The following is a 12202-nucleotide window of genomic DNA, read 5'->3' as shown; positions in this document are numbered from 1 at the left end:
TATATACTGGCGACTTATAGTCCAAAGCCAGGCCAGTTTAACAAACCTGTTTCTGCATACAACAAGTTTAAAGTGTCCTGGCGATTTACCGCCGGACGGGTCATAATGCCCAACATATAACCCGGGTTTATAACCAAGGCTGCACTTAAGAATAATCAAATATGAAATATATCATACCTGTGACATTGAATCACATTGTTGGTTTTACCAACTTTTTGTAGTAAGGGTGGTAACCCAAATCTTGAGTACTGATAACTCCTTCCATATTGTGCCGGTTTATGATAAAACCGTGCCGAGTTGTAATAAACGCCGGTTTAACCACATATAATACTGGCGACTCGTCGTCAAACCAGACCGGGCTGATAATCTCTGGATTATAACTTGATCATGTACTGACAACTTGTAGTTGAAAGCCGAGCCGGGTTGATAAACATCGGTTTACTCCATAATAGGATGGTAACAGAAAATCAAACCGGGCAGATAGCCTCCGGATTAAAATGGACCGTGTTCCGTCAATTGACAGTTTGAACCGGCTTAAAACTTTGTCGGTTTAAAAAAACGCAATAAAAAGAAAGAAATATCTTTCAAAGAAAAATGTGAAGCAAAGGCAATGACAAAACCGTTTGCAAAAAGAGGCTTATTTGAGCTGATCAGATGGCGTTACCATGGTCGGACACGACCAAGCTCCCGATAGGTGTAGCTATGATTCAAGTCAGCTAGGTCCCCAAATGAAACTGTGGCATTTATGCCGATCAAGTGGCATGGCAATGGTTCGGGTTCGACCAAGCCCCCAAGTGATTCTGTGGCCTTAGGCCGATCAAGAGGCATGACTGGTTCAGACTTGACCAAGTCCCCAAGTGATCTGGTGGCTCTCGCCCATCAAGAGGTATTGCATCGGTTCGGACACGACCAAGCCCCCAAGTGATGTTTATAAAATTTTCAAGGGGTAAACCGGAGGCCGCTTTAAGACAGAACAACTCCGTGTAACCACGCATGATGTAAAAGAACAGAGACCCTGCTTTATGAAGCAGACACCCCCATGTGATCAATAATATGTCAGGCCAGTAAGGCGGGATATCCATGTTTGAACCGCGCATCGTGGCAGCAGGTCCTCTTCGGCAATTTTTAACTTTTTGCAAGAGATAAATTCTTCTTTGAACCGGGATCTTGAACCGGATATTGAGAGCTTCAAAGCTTTGTGGGAGACATCTTTCCCTTGAACCGGATTTTAAACTGGAATCTTCATTTTTAGCCGGAAATTTTCTGACGGCCTTTAAACTCGAACTTGCGAGAAGTTAATTCCTTTTTGAACCGGAAATTTTTAAACCGGATTTGAGAGCTTCAGAGCTTTGTCGGAGAACAAATTTCCCTTGTACCGGATTGTAAACCGGAATCCTTTTCTGATAACCCGAAACTTTTTCATTGAGCCAGAATTTTGTAACTATCATATACTTTCTAATCTGGAAATCTTCTGACAGCACGATGTGAATCCGGGACCGGGTTAACTTTCCCTCCAACGTATTGGGGTTCTTGACTTCACTGAAAACCGGCAACGTTTGCTAAGTCATATCATTGTAGCCCCCAAGTCTCAAGGTGACTCGAGGAGTTGGCTTGAGATTCTCCATATTTGACTGTGATATAAACCGGCATAACTTGTATATCATTGGTGTTGATAGCACGATGTGAATCCATAGAAGGTTGAGGTGACCGCGGCGGGTCGTAAATGATCCCATATGAGCCGTGTCAGCAACTCAGCAAATGGTTCCTTCCAACTGGCGATTTGAAGTTAATCAAAACTGTAATGGCGGTGACTTGTGCGCCTGCCCATTGAACCATCCAGTGCAAACGGCGGTTGATGATAATTTGTCTCCAATTTGAAAGAAAACCGGGCTACCCAAGTTGTGACTTGTTCATACCCAATAAACAGCTCATGCAGACAGGTGCAGCCCGGTATGTTGATGTAGACCAGGCCGCGAGAGACGGACAGCAAAGACGACCATAGTATCAGAGGCAGCTCGGACAGATGAGTCAGCCGCATGTCACGGCATTGCAAGCCGGTGCGGACGGGGAAAATCGGTACCGGTGTTGTAAACCGGCACGGACAGACGAATTAATGTAGACCGGGTCCGCAGAGGCGGCAGCTTTGTGCACGCTTTATTGGGTAATTCGCACGGTCCTAACGAATTGATGCAGACTGGATCGCGATATAGACCGGCATGGGTTATCCAATAGCTCAATGATATAGTAATCCCTTTTTGCAATAGACCATTTGTCCTGCATTGGAAAACTTGCAAGCCAGAGTAATTGCTCTTTTTAAAGAAAGCAATATATAATATGAAAATATAATGGATGGATTTCACCTGATATGTTAGCCAAGAAACATCCACCACGGAATTGATGATCACCACGGTGAAACTGAAATCAATCACGGACGAGTCGGCCATGCGAGCAGACGGATGGATCGGCCGCGGCGTTGTAAACCGGTGCGGACGAGCAAGTTGCCCTCCGCGTTGTAATCCGGCGCGGATGCATGAACCGGTGGCGAGGGCGGACGGGCGAGTCATCCGTGGCGTTGTAAGGTGGTGCGGACGGGCGAGTCGGTCGGCGCGTTGATGTTAACCGGGCCACAGGGACGACGACTTGCGCACGTTCATTCACCGGTATGACACGGACGAAACACTGGTGCAGAACATTGCTAGCGTGTGCTCCTTGCCCGTAATATAACGCCTCATTTATAATGAACGATTGTCCTGCGTTAAAAAATATCACATGCCCAAGTAATTATTCTCGGACGAATTTACATGCTGATAAAACATAGAGGAAAGATATCACCTGATGCATCGGTATAACCAATGATCTTTGCACGTCCATAATTTAGCTGGAATACGGAGCCCAACAGCAACGTGAATGATGAGTTAACCCACATCCACCCCTCTTTTTTTTTAATGTTAGAAACGGGATTGAGTTCTCTTCATGAGTTAATGGCATGCCTCTAGCTGGTTTGACTTGCCCGGAGTGTGTGCACGGAGCGATGGTAGCAGCAAGAGGATCGCCCGGCTCTCATGTAAAAAATATGGATCTTTGATCGTGGTTGATCACACGCCCTGTTTGCATCTCCATAATTGTTGGTTTGGGCAGATTGTTTCTTACACGATGTGTCCGCCGAATATGGCCAGTAGGAAAACTTCTCGGCACTGCAACGACCATGTTTCCGTCTTAGTACATGTTTGATGCTTGCTGTCATTTGACTCTTGATGTGATGGCTTGTCCCTTGTGACCATGTGAGAGCCTCCTTCGAGGTCTTGTTGGCATCATGCTCTAAGCAGATGTAGTAATTAAAGATGAAAAGTCCAAAAGTTGAACTAGTAGCACTAAACTTTTGGCCTTCACGTGATGCAGCAGCAGCGTAACACCTCAGCTGGGATCTGAAATTTTTCTGCAAACAGCGCACTCTCAACTTGAGGCGAAGCCCAGGCAGCTCAGCGGCCATGGCAGAGGAGCGCCGGTGGCTCGGCTGCGGAGGTGAGAAGGCGACATCGGCTCAGCAACAGAGGCGCGCCGGCAAGGCACAGCCGCGGCCGCAGAGGTGACGAGGGTGAGGGCGGTTTGACACACGGCAACGGAGGCAACCAGACCACGTGACGACGGCGAGTCAAGGCAAGCCCAAGGCGGCGGTTCAACCCCAAGACTAGTGACTCGGAGTCGGTTTGCAGAGAAACGGAGCGAGGGTGACTCGCAGGTCGGAGATTTGAAGCGACTCGGCACGAAGCCCTCCCGGTGACTCAGAGCAAGGCTGAAGCAGCGACGGCGGAGGTTGGCCGGCTCGCGGGCGGACTCGGCCCGCAGGAACGACGTCGCCTCGGAGTAGGCGGCATCAGGTCAGTTTGACTCGGACGGAGCAACGACGGATCGACCACGGTGGGTCAACCACGGCAGAAGAGGATAAGGGCGCGGGTGCTGGCAGTAAACCGGTGCACGTGGAAGGCGGCTCGTCCGGTGGAGCAGCCACGAGGAGGAAGGACGCAGTCGACGAGGCACGGAGGCATATGAGCCGGAGGCCGGGTCGGAGACGCGCAGGCCAGAGACCGGGACGGAGGCGGCTTTGCGCAGGCAGGCTCAGAAGTGCTGCGGCGGAGACGGCAGGGCCGAAGCCGGCAGTCGCGGCGCAGATGCCCGATCGTGGAGCCCAAGACCAAGGAGTACTACTAATCCCATCAAAAATATGTGCGTACATGCATGCCTCACTTTTCCTTTGATTGATCCTTCACATGGGGTCATGGTAGCAAGTATTAGTTGATGCCCTCGGGACTTGAACTGTGTCTAATCCGTAAATAGGCTGCAGAAGAATTGATAATCTTGGCTACTTAAACCGGCTCTTCTTCTTTCTGTAAACCGGACAAGCGCTATTACCAACAATAATTGTTCTGATCTACCCCAATTAGTCTCAGACTCGGCGGGTTATCATGGCGCTTGTAACGGGCGCTGAACCTGCAACCCTAATTTTTTGACTGTTCGTCGGACGTCTTCTGCGCCAGTTGTTCTTCATCCAATACATCGCGAACTTCTCAATCCCTGAGATAGATCCCTCCGAGAATCTCCACACCACCGTGCGTAAGCCCCACAGTGGGCACCAACTGTTGTGGAATTGTCACGGCAGATGTCCTTAGTGTCAAGACTTAGTCGCGAGGCCAACGCATCTATGTGGTAGCTTGATAGGGGTTGAGCGGGATGAGAGACGCGATGTTTTACCCAGGTTCGGCCCCTCACGGTGGAGGTAAAAGCTTACATCCTGTTTCGTTGATATTGATGATGATGATCACGGTTACAAGAGTGCTCTATCTCGAGAGCTATTGTCTAAACCTAACTTGTCCAACTTGTGGAACTTGTGAATCTTGTCCCTTTTGGGGAGACCCGCCCCTCCTTATATATGTTGGAGGGGCGGGTTACATGTAGAGTCCTATTAGGATTAGGACTAGTCCATCTCTAATAAAAACCGGATACAAGTCCAGGTCTTATCTCCTTATAAGATAATGTTCCTCATGCCTTTCCTCTTAAACCGACCCACCATTAACATAAACCGGCATGCTGGGCCTTGGGCCTTGTCATCTGTCCGGAACACGCGCCGGGTCACCAATGAGTCTTCATACTCGTGAATCGTCATACCAGTGAACCACCAGACACGTAAACCACCAGACATGTAAACCGCCAATCACGTAAACCGCCAATCCTCTGGCGGTTTACCAATGAAACGCCTGGTCCGGCCGGGTTATACTTCCGGCCGGTTTACGCCGCGGGGTATATCCCCGACACCCGCAGCATCAACAGGTGGGTCGACTTCACCGATGCATTCGTCCGCAACTTCACAAGCACATACAAGCGTCCTCCCAAGCCTCGTCAGCTTTCCTTGTGCATGCAAGGCTCCAACGAGTCGACTCGCGACTACCTCACACGTTGGGCCAAGCTTCGGAACTCCTGCGAGGGCGTGCACGAGGTGCAGGCTATCGAGTACTTCACCGCCGGGTGCAGAGAAGGCACCCTCCTCAAGCACAAGCTCCTCTGCGACGAGCCAGAAACCCTCTACGAGCTGCTGATCATAGAAGACAAGTATGCCACGGCCGACTCCTCCATGAAGGCAGAGATTCAACTTAGCGCGACTGGCAAAGTGGCCCCTCGGGCTCCTAGAACTCCGGCAGGAGACGTCAGTTGGCGGCAACAGCAGAACGACCACAAGCGCAAGGCCCCGCAGCCGGCTTCCAGCAGCCGGCAGGTCGCGACAGTTGAAGACTAGCAGCCGGATGGGCAGCCTCCACCCAAGCGACAGAAAGGTGGCAAGCCCAACTGGTTGCCGGCTTTCTCATACGAGCAGACTCTGGATGGTCCTTGCAAGTTCCATAGCGGCGCGAAGCCGTCGAATCACACCACCCGGAAGTGCCACTGGCTCACCAGGATCACCAAAGGAGACGGCCTCCTACCTCCCCCGCCTGCTGGGCAGCAGCCTCCGCCTCTGCCCCAGCAGCCGGCTGTCAGGCCAGTCGGTGTAGTACAAGACGAGTACCCCGAAGAGCACGGAGCCTACGTGATATTTACCAGCGTGGCTGATAATCGACGCAGCAGGCAGCTACAGCGACAAGAGGTGAATGCAGTAGCATCAGAGGCGCCAGAGTTCATGCACTGGTCCGAGAAGCCTATCAGCTGGAGCAGGGCTGATCACCCAGAGGTGATGCCGGGTCCGGGCTCTTATGCCTTGGTCTTGGATGCCACCTTTGCCACGGATAGACGAGCTGCTCGTTTCTCGCGAGTTCTGATAGACGGAGGCAACAGCATCAACATCATGTACAAGGACACCATGGAGAAGTTAGGAATCAAGCAAAGACAGCTTCAGAACAGCCGGACTGTGTTCCACGGCATTGTTCCTGGGCTTTCCTACTCACCAATCGGCAAGATCCTGATGGACGTCCTCTTTGGAGACAAAGATCACTTCCGCCGAGAGTCGGTTTGGTTTGAGGTGGTGGACCTCGAGAGCCCATACCATGCATTACTTGGCCGACCCGCCCTGGCCAAGTTCATGGCAGTCCCCCACTATGCCTACCTTAAAATGAAGATGCCCAGTTCCAAGGGGATTCTGACCGTAGCCGGCGACTACCGGAAGTCGTCTGCCTGTGCGGCTGAGAGTAGTCGGTTGGCCGAGTCCCTGGTGATCGCGGCCGCTCCTTGACCGGGTTGTGGCGATGGCCGGCAAGCAGCTAGAGGTGTCGCCTAACCCAAAGGAGTCGGAGGCTGAGAGTTCGTTCAGGCCGGCCAAGGAGACAAAGAAGATACCCTTGGATCCGGAGCACCCAGAGAGGTACGCTGTCGTAGGCGCAAACCTCGACAGCAAATAGGAAGGCGAGCTCATCGATTTCCTCCGTGAGAATCAGGACATCTTCGCATGGTCCCCCAAAGACATGCCAGGTGTGCCGACGGAATTCGCCGAGCACAAGTTACATGTTCGATCTGATGCAAAGCCGGTCAGGCAGCCCTTGCGCCGCCTATCAGAAGAAAAGAGAAGAGTTGTCGGAGAAGAGATAGCCCGACTCCTAGCAGCCGGCTTCATTATGGAAGTATTCTTTCCAGAGTGGCTAGCCAACCCGGTCCTGGTACTGAAGAAGAACAAGCAATGGCGAATGTGTATTGACTACACAAGCCTCAACAGGGCTTACCCCAAGGACCCGTTTGCTCTATCGAGAATTGATTAGGTGATAGACTCCACAGCCGGATGTGAGCTGTTGAGCTTTTTGGATGCATATTCAGGATATCACCAGATCAAGCTGAACCCAACTGACAGACTGAAGACCGCCTTCATCACGCCGTTTGGAGCCTTCTGCTACCTTACCATGATGTTCGGCTTGAGGAATGTCGGCTCCACCTTTCAGCGTTGCATGCAGAAGTGCCTCCTCAAGCAACTCGGCAGAAACGCCCACGTCTACATGGATGATGTGGTGGTGAAGACGGAAAAGCGTGGAACACTGCTGGAAGACCTCAAGGAGACCTTTGAGAACCTGCGCCAATTCCAGATCAAGCTCAACCCTGAGAAGTGCGTCTTCGGAGTACCAGCCGGCCAACTCCTTGGCTTCCTGGTCTCTGAACGCGGCATAGAGTGCAACCCTGTAAAGATCAAGGCCATTGAGAGGATGGAGGTACCCAGCCGACTGCTGGACGTGCAAAAGTTCACCGGCTGTTTGGCGTCCATCAGCCGATTCATCAGTCGGCTGGGCGAGAAAGCTCTCCCCTTATACCAGCTCATGAAGAAGACCATTTTTTTCGAGTGGAACCACAAGGCAGACGAAGCTTTTCTCCAGTTGAAGAAGATGCTGACTACTCCACCCGTTCTGGCGGCTCCAACTCCTAAGGAACCTATGCTCATGTACATTGCCGCCACCAGCCGGGTAGTCAGCACAGTCATTGCAGTGGAACGCAAGGAGGAAGGCAAGGCACTACCTGTCCAGAGACTGGTATATTACCTGAGCGAAGTACTGTCGGCCTCCAAGCAGAACTACCCCCACTACCATAAGATGTGCTATGGCGTGCACTTTGCCGCCAAGAAATTGAAGCCTTACTTTCAAGAGCATCCAATCACTATGGTCTGCACGGCCTCACTTGCCGAGATCATCGAAAGCCGAGATGCTTCTGGCCGAGTGGCCAAATGGGCCATAGAGCTGGCTCCCTACACCATCCACTACCAGCCCCGCACCGGCATCAAGTCACAAGCACTGGCCGACTTTCTCGTCGACTGGGCCGAGACCCAGTACCTACCTCCAGCGCCTGACTCCACCCATTGGCGGATGCATTTCGACGGCTCCAAGATGCGCACCGGCTTGGGAGATGACGTTGTCCTCACTTCTCCTAAAGGCGACAAGCTCAAATACGCACTACAAATCCATTTTGCCGCCTCCAACAATGTCGCCGAGTACAAGGTACTCATTCACGGGCTCCGGCTTGCCAAAGAACTTGGCATTCGCCGGATCCTGTGTTATGGCGACTCAGACTTAGTGGTCCAGCAGTCGTCTGGCGACTGGGACGCCAAAGATGCAAACATGGCGAGTTACCATTTCCTCGTGCAACAACTCAGTGGGTATTTCAAGGGGTGCGAGTTCCTTCATGTGCCAAGAAACGACAACGACCAAGCAGACGCCTTGGCACGAATCGGCTCTACCCGCCAAGCAATACCATCCGGCATCGCCCTTCAACGCCTCCTCAAGCCGTCTGTCAAGCCTTCACCAGAATCAGACTCCATCTTCGTGCCGGCTCCTCCCGAAGAAGTCGGATCCGACTCCAGAGCCCCGGTGGACGGTACAGGAATTTTGGCAGATGGCTCCAAAGCCGCCACAGTCGAGGCCGGCCCAGGGACTGCAGAAACCGGCCCGGGGACTGCAGCGGCCGGCCCGAAGACTCCAGAACTCGGCCCAAGAGCTGCGCCAGTCGGCCCGGGGACTTCATTAATCCAGCAAGCGGTTGTTGACTCCAGCCGGCCGCCTCCCAGCCCAGCCGCCCTCGTCCAAGTCGCAGTTCTTGCGGTCGAAGAAATAGCAGCACCCTCATGGGCCCAGCCCATCCTCAAATTTCTGGTGAGCAAAGAGCTGCCGACTGATGAGACCTTAGCTCGGCAAGTACAACGCCGAGCGGCAGCCTACACCATAGTCAACAGAGAGCTGGTCAGGCGCAGCATCACTGGTGTCTACCAGCGCTGCGTAGAGCCAGATCAAGGCCAAGCAATTCTCAAAGACATCCATGAAGGCGAGTGCGGCCACCATGCGTCTTCAAGAGCACTCGTCGCCAAAGCTTTCCGACACAGTTTCTTTTGGCCAACGGCCTTAGAAGAGGCCAAGAAGTTGGTCCAAAAATGCAAAGGATGCCAGAAGTTCCGCTCCAAGCCGCATCAGCCGGCTTCTGCATTCAAGACCATCCCCATTGCCTGGCCTTTCGCAGTTTGGGATCTAGACATGGTGGGACCATTCAAGACGGCACGAGGTGGCTTAACTCACTTACTTGTCGCGGTGGACAAGTTCACCAAGTGGATAGAAGCGAAGCCAATCAAGAAACTGAACGGTCCGACTGCCGTGACTTTCATCTCCGACATCACAATTCGGTACGCCATACCACACAGCATCATCACCGACAACGGCACGAATTTTGCCAAAGGTGCCTTGGCCCATTTCTGTGCGACACAGGGCATCCGACTGGACCTAGCATCCGTCGCCCATCCACAGTTAAACGGCCAGGTGGAGCGAGCAAACGGCCTCATCCTGTCCGGCATCAAGCCCCGACTAATCGAGCCTCTGGAGTGCTCGGCTGGCTGCTGGCTCGACTAGTTGCCAGCCGTCCTCTGGAGTCTGCGCATGACTCCAAACAAGTCAACCGGCTTCACGCCTTTCTTCCTCGTCTACGGTGCTGAAGCCATCATCCCAACGGACATAGAGTTCGATTCCCCGCGAGTCACCATGTACACCGAGGAACAAGCAGAAGAAGCACGACAAGACGGTGTCGACCTGCTGGAAGAGGGCCGGCTGTTGGCATTCAGCCGGTCCAGCATCTACCAGCAGAGCCTGCGCAGATACTACAACAGGAATGTCAGGCCGAGATCTTTCCAGGAGGGCGACCTCGTGCTCCGACTAATCCAGCGAACAGCCGGCCAGCACAAGCTGTCGGCGCCTTGGGAAGGCCCCTTCATCAGCAGCAAAGTACTGGGCAACGGCTCCTACTACCTGATCAACGCTCAGAAGCCCCGAGCACGCAAGAGGGATGACTCCGGCAAAGAGACAGAGCGGCCATGGAATGCAAATCTCCTCCGAAAATTTTATAGTTAAACGCAGTATGTATCACGCTACCTTTTGTATTAAAAGTATCAAGACTTCGGCCCCCTCGAGAAGAGCTCGAGGACTGCCCTCTTTTATCTATATGATAAGAAATATGCCTTCGAGTATATTACTCTTTGTTATGCCGCTTGGCACCGGGTTCGACTAGTCGGCCCGGGGACTTGCCGTCGTGCGCTATGAAATGCTTCCTGTAGCTGGGCAAGTAGTGTGCGACATCTAAACCTTCTCCTGCCAGAAGCCGCAACTCGCAGAACGACTGTCTGGTGGGCAGGAGTAAGAAAGAATGGGCGTCAACATGAAAAATGGCTAAGGACTCAAAGCACAAATATAGCTTAAGGCCGGCTTCCAGCCTTTTTTCGCAAACCGACTCTTGAATAGTCGGCTTGCCGCCTTCTATCCGACTTGTTAAACAACTCTAAAAACGGCTAAATACTTGCCTTCCCAAAGTGACCAAGAATTTGATCCAGCGGTAGTCCGCAGAGCGGCTGTCTGACTGACAAAGACGGCAACTGAGGGAAGACGGCAAAGGAAAAGGCCAAAAGAACAATGAACAAGAAATATAGAAGTTGAATGAATATTTACATAACAAAGGCCCTTGGCCGAATCTTCGAGTAGAATTTCAAAATACACCCCGCGGGTGGAATTGTGCGGATTAACGAGTTCTTCAAAAACTATTAGAACAAATAAAACAAAGACAAGGTGGCAGCCTAGGAGGCGGCAGGCGGATTTGGAGGATCGGAGGAGACGACGGTGTTGGATGTTGGGGCGGCCGGCTCGGCGGTCTCAGCTTGATCACCTCCGGCAGCAGTCGGCTCGGGCGGGCACGGCTCGTTGCTGAAGGCACGGTCGAGCTGAGGCTGGCTGTCCGCTCCGTCTTTCGGTGCCTCCGTCTCGCTTCCGTCCTCCGCCTCGTCTTCCTCCTCGACGCTGGAGCCAATCACCTCTGCCGAGTCATCGCCGTAGTCGGGGTTCAGCCCAGACCACTCCGGCGACACCTCCTCGCCATCTTCAGCCCGCTCGGGGACAAAGATGCTGATGTTGGTGTACTCGGCGATCGCTGCCGCACGCTTGACAAGGGCATCTTCCGCGGCTGCCAGCTCCGGTTGGGCCTCTGACCGGAGTGTGGCCAGCCGGTCTAGGTCCAGCCCCGGATACCATGCATTGACGAATTCCAAGGCTCGACGCGCTCCGGCCCGGGCCGAGGAACCCTTCCAGGCCTCAAGACGGCCAGCCGCGACCTCCAGCCAGTCGGCAGTCCGACTGGGGGTGCGCGGAGCCTGCACGTCTGACCACAGGGCGGCGATCGCTTGGGCGCCGACACGTTGAAGCCGCGGAAGCATCTGGTGGGCCGGCCGCAGGCGAGCCCCAATGCTCAGAATATGCTCGTCAAGAGTCCGAGGGGCATCAGCGACGATCTCCGCGCCACCCGCCCTCCGCTCCTCGCGGTCGGCCTCGATAGCTTGAATGGCGTCCTGCGAGTGGCCAGGGAAGAAGTCTGCCAAGACGGAAAGAATGAAGAACAAGTCAAAAAAACAGGAGTCGGCTCGACATATAGTCGGCGGCTCGAAGAAGGAAAGCAAAGAAGCTCACCGTCGACGAGGTCCTCGATCTCATGGAAGCCGGAGACCAGCATTGCCTCCTTGTCAGTCCAGGAGGAGCGCTCGCTCGCGAACTCGGCCAGGAGGGCGGCTTCCGCCTCTTCCGCCTCCTTCTGCGTCTTCGTAAGTAGCTCCTTCTGCTCTGCCAATTGTGCGGCCAGCAGATCGCGCTCTACGGCGAGCTTGCTACACTCCTCTCCCTTGGCGCGTAACACGGAGTTGGCTTCGCCCAGCTACTGTTGAAGAGCGGCA

Source organism: Triticum dicoccoides, chromosome 4A (genome assembly GCF_002162155.2).
Source record: "Triticum dicoccoides isolate Atlit2015 ecotype Zavitan chromosome 4A, WEW_v2.0, whole genome shotgun sequence".
NCBI classification, from domain to species: domain Eukaryota; kingdom Viridiplantae; phylum Streptophyta; class Magnoliopsida; order Poales; family Poaceae; genus Triticum; species Triticum dicoccoides.
The sequence above is the reverse complement of the archived record's forward strand: the minus strand, read 5'-3'. Positions refer to the sequence as shown.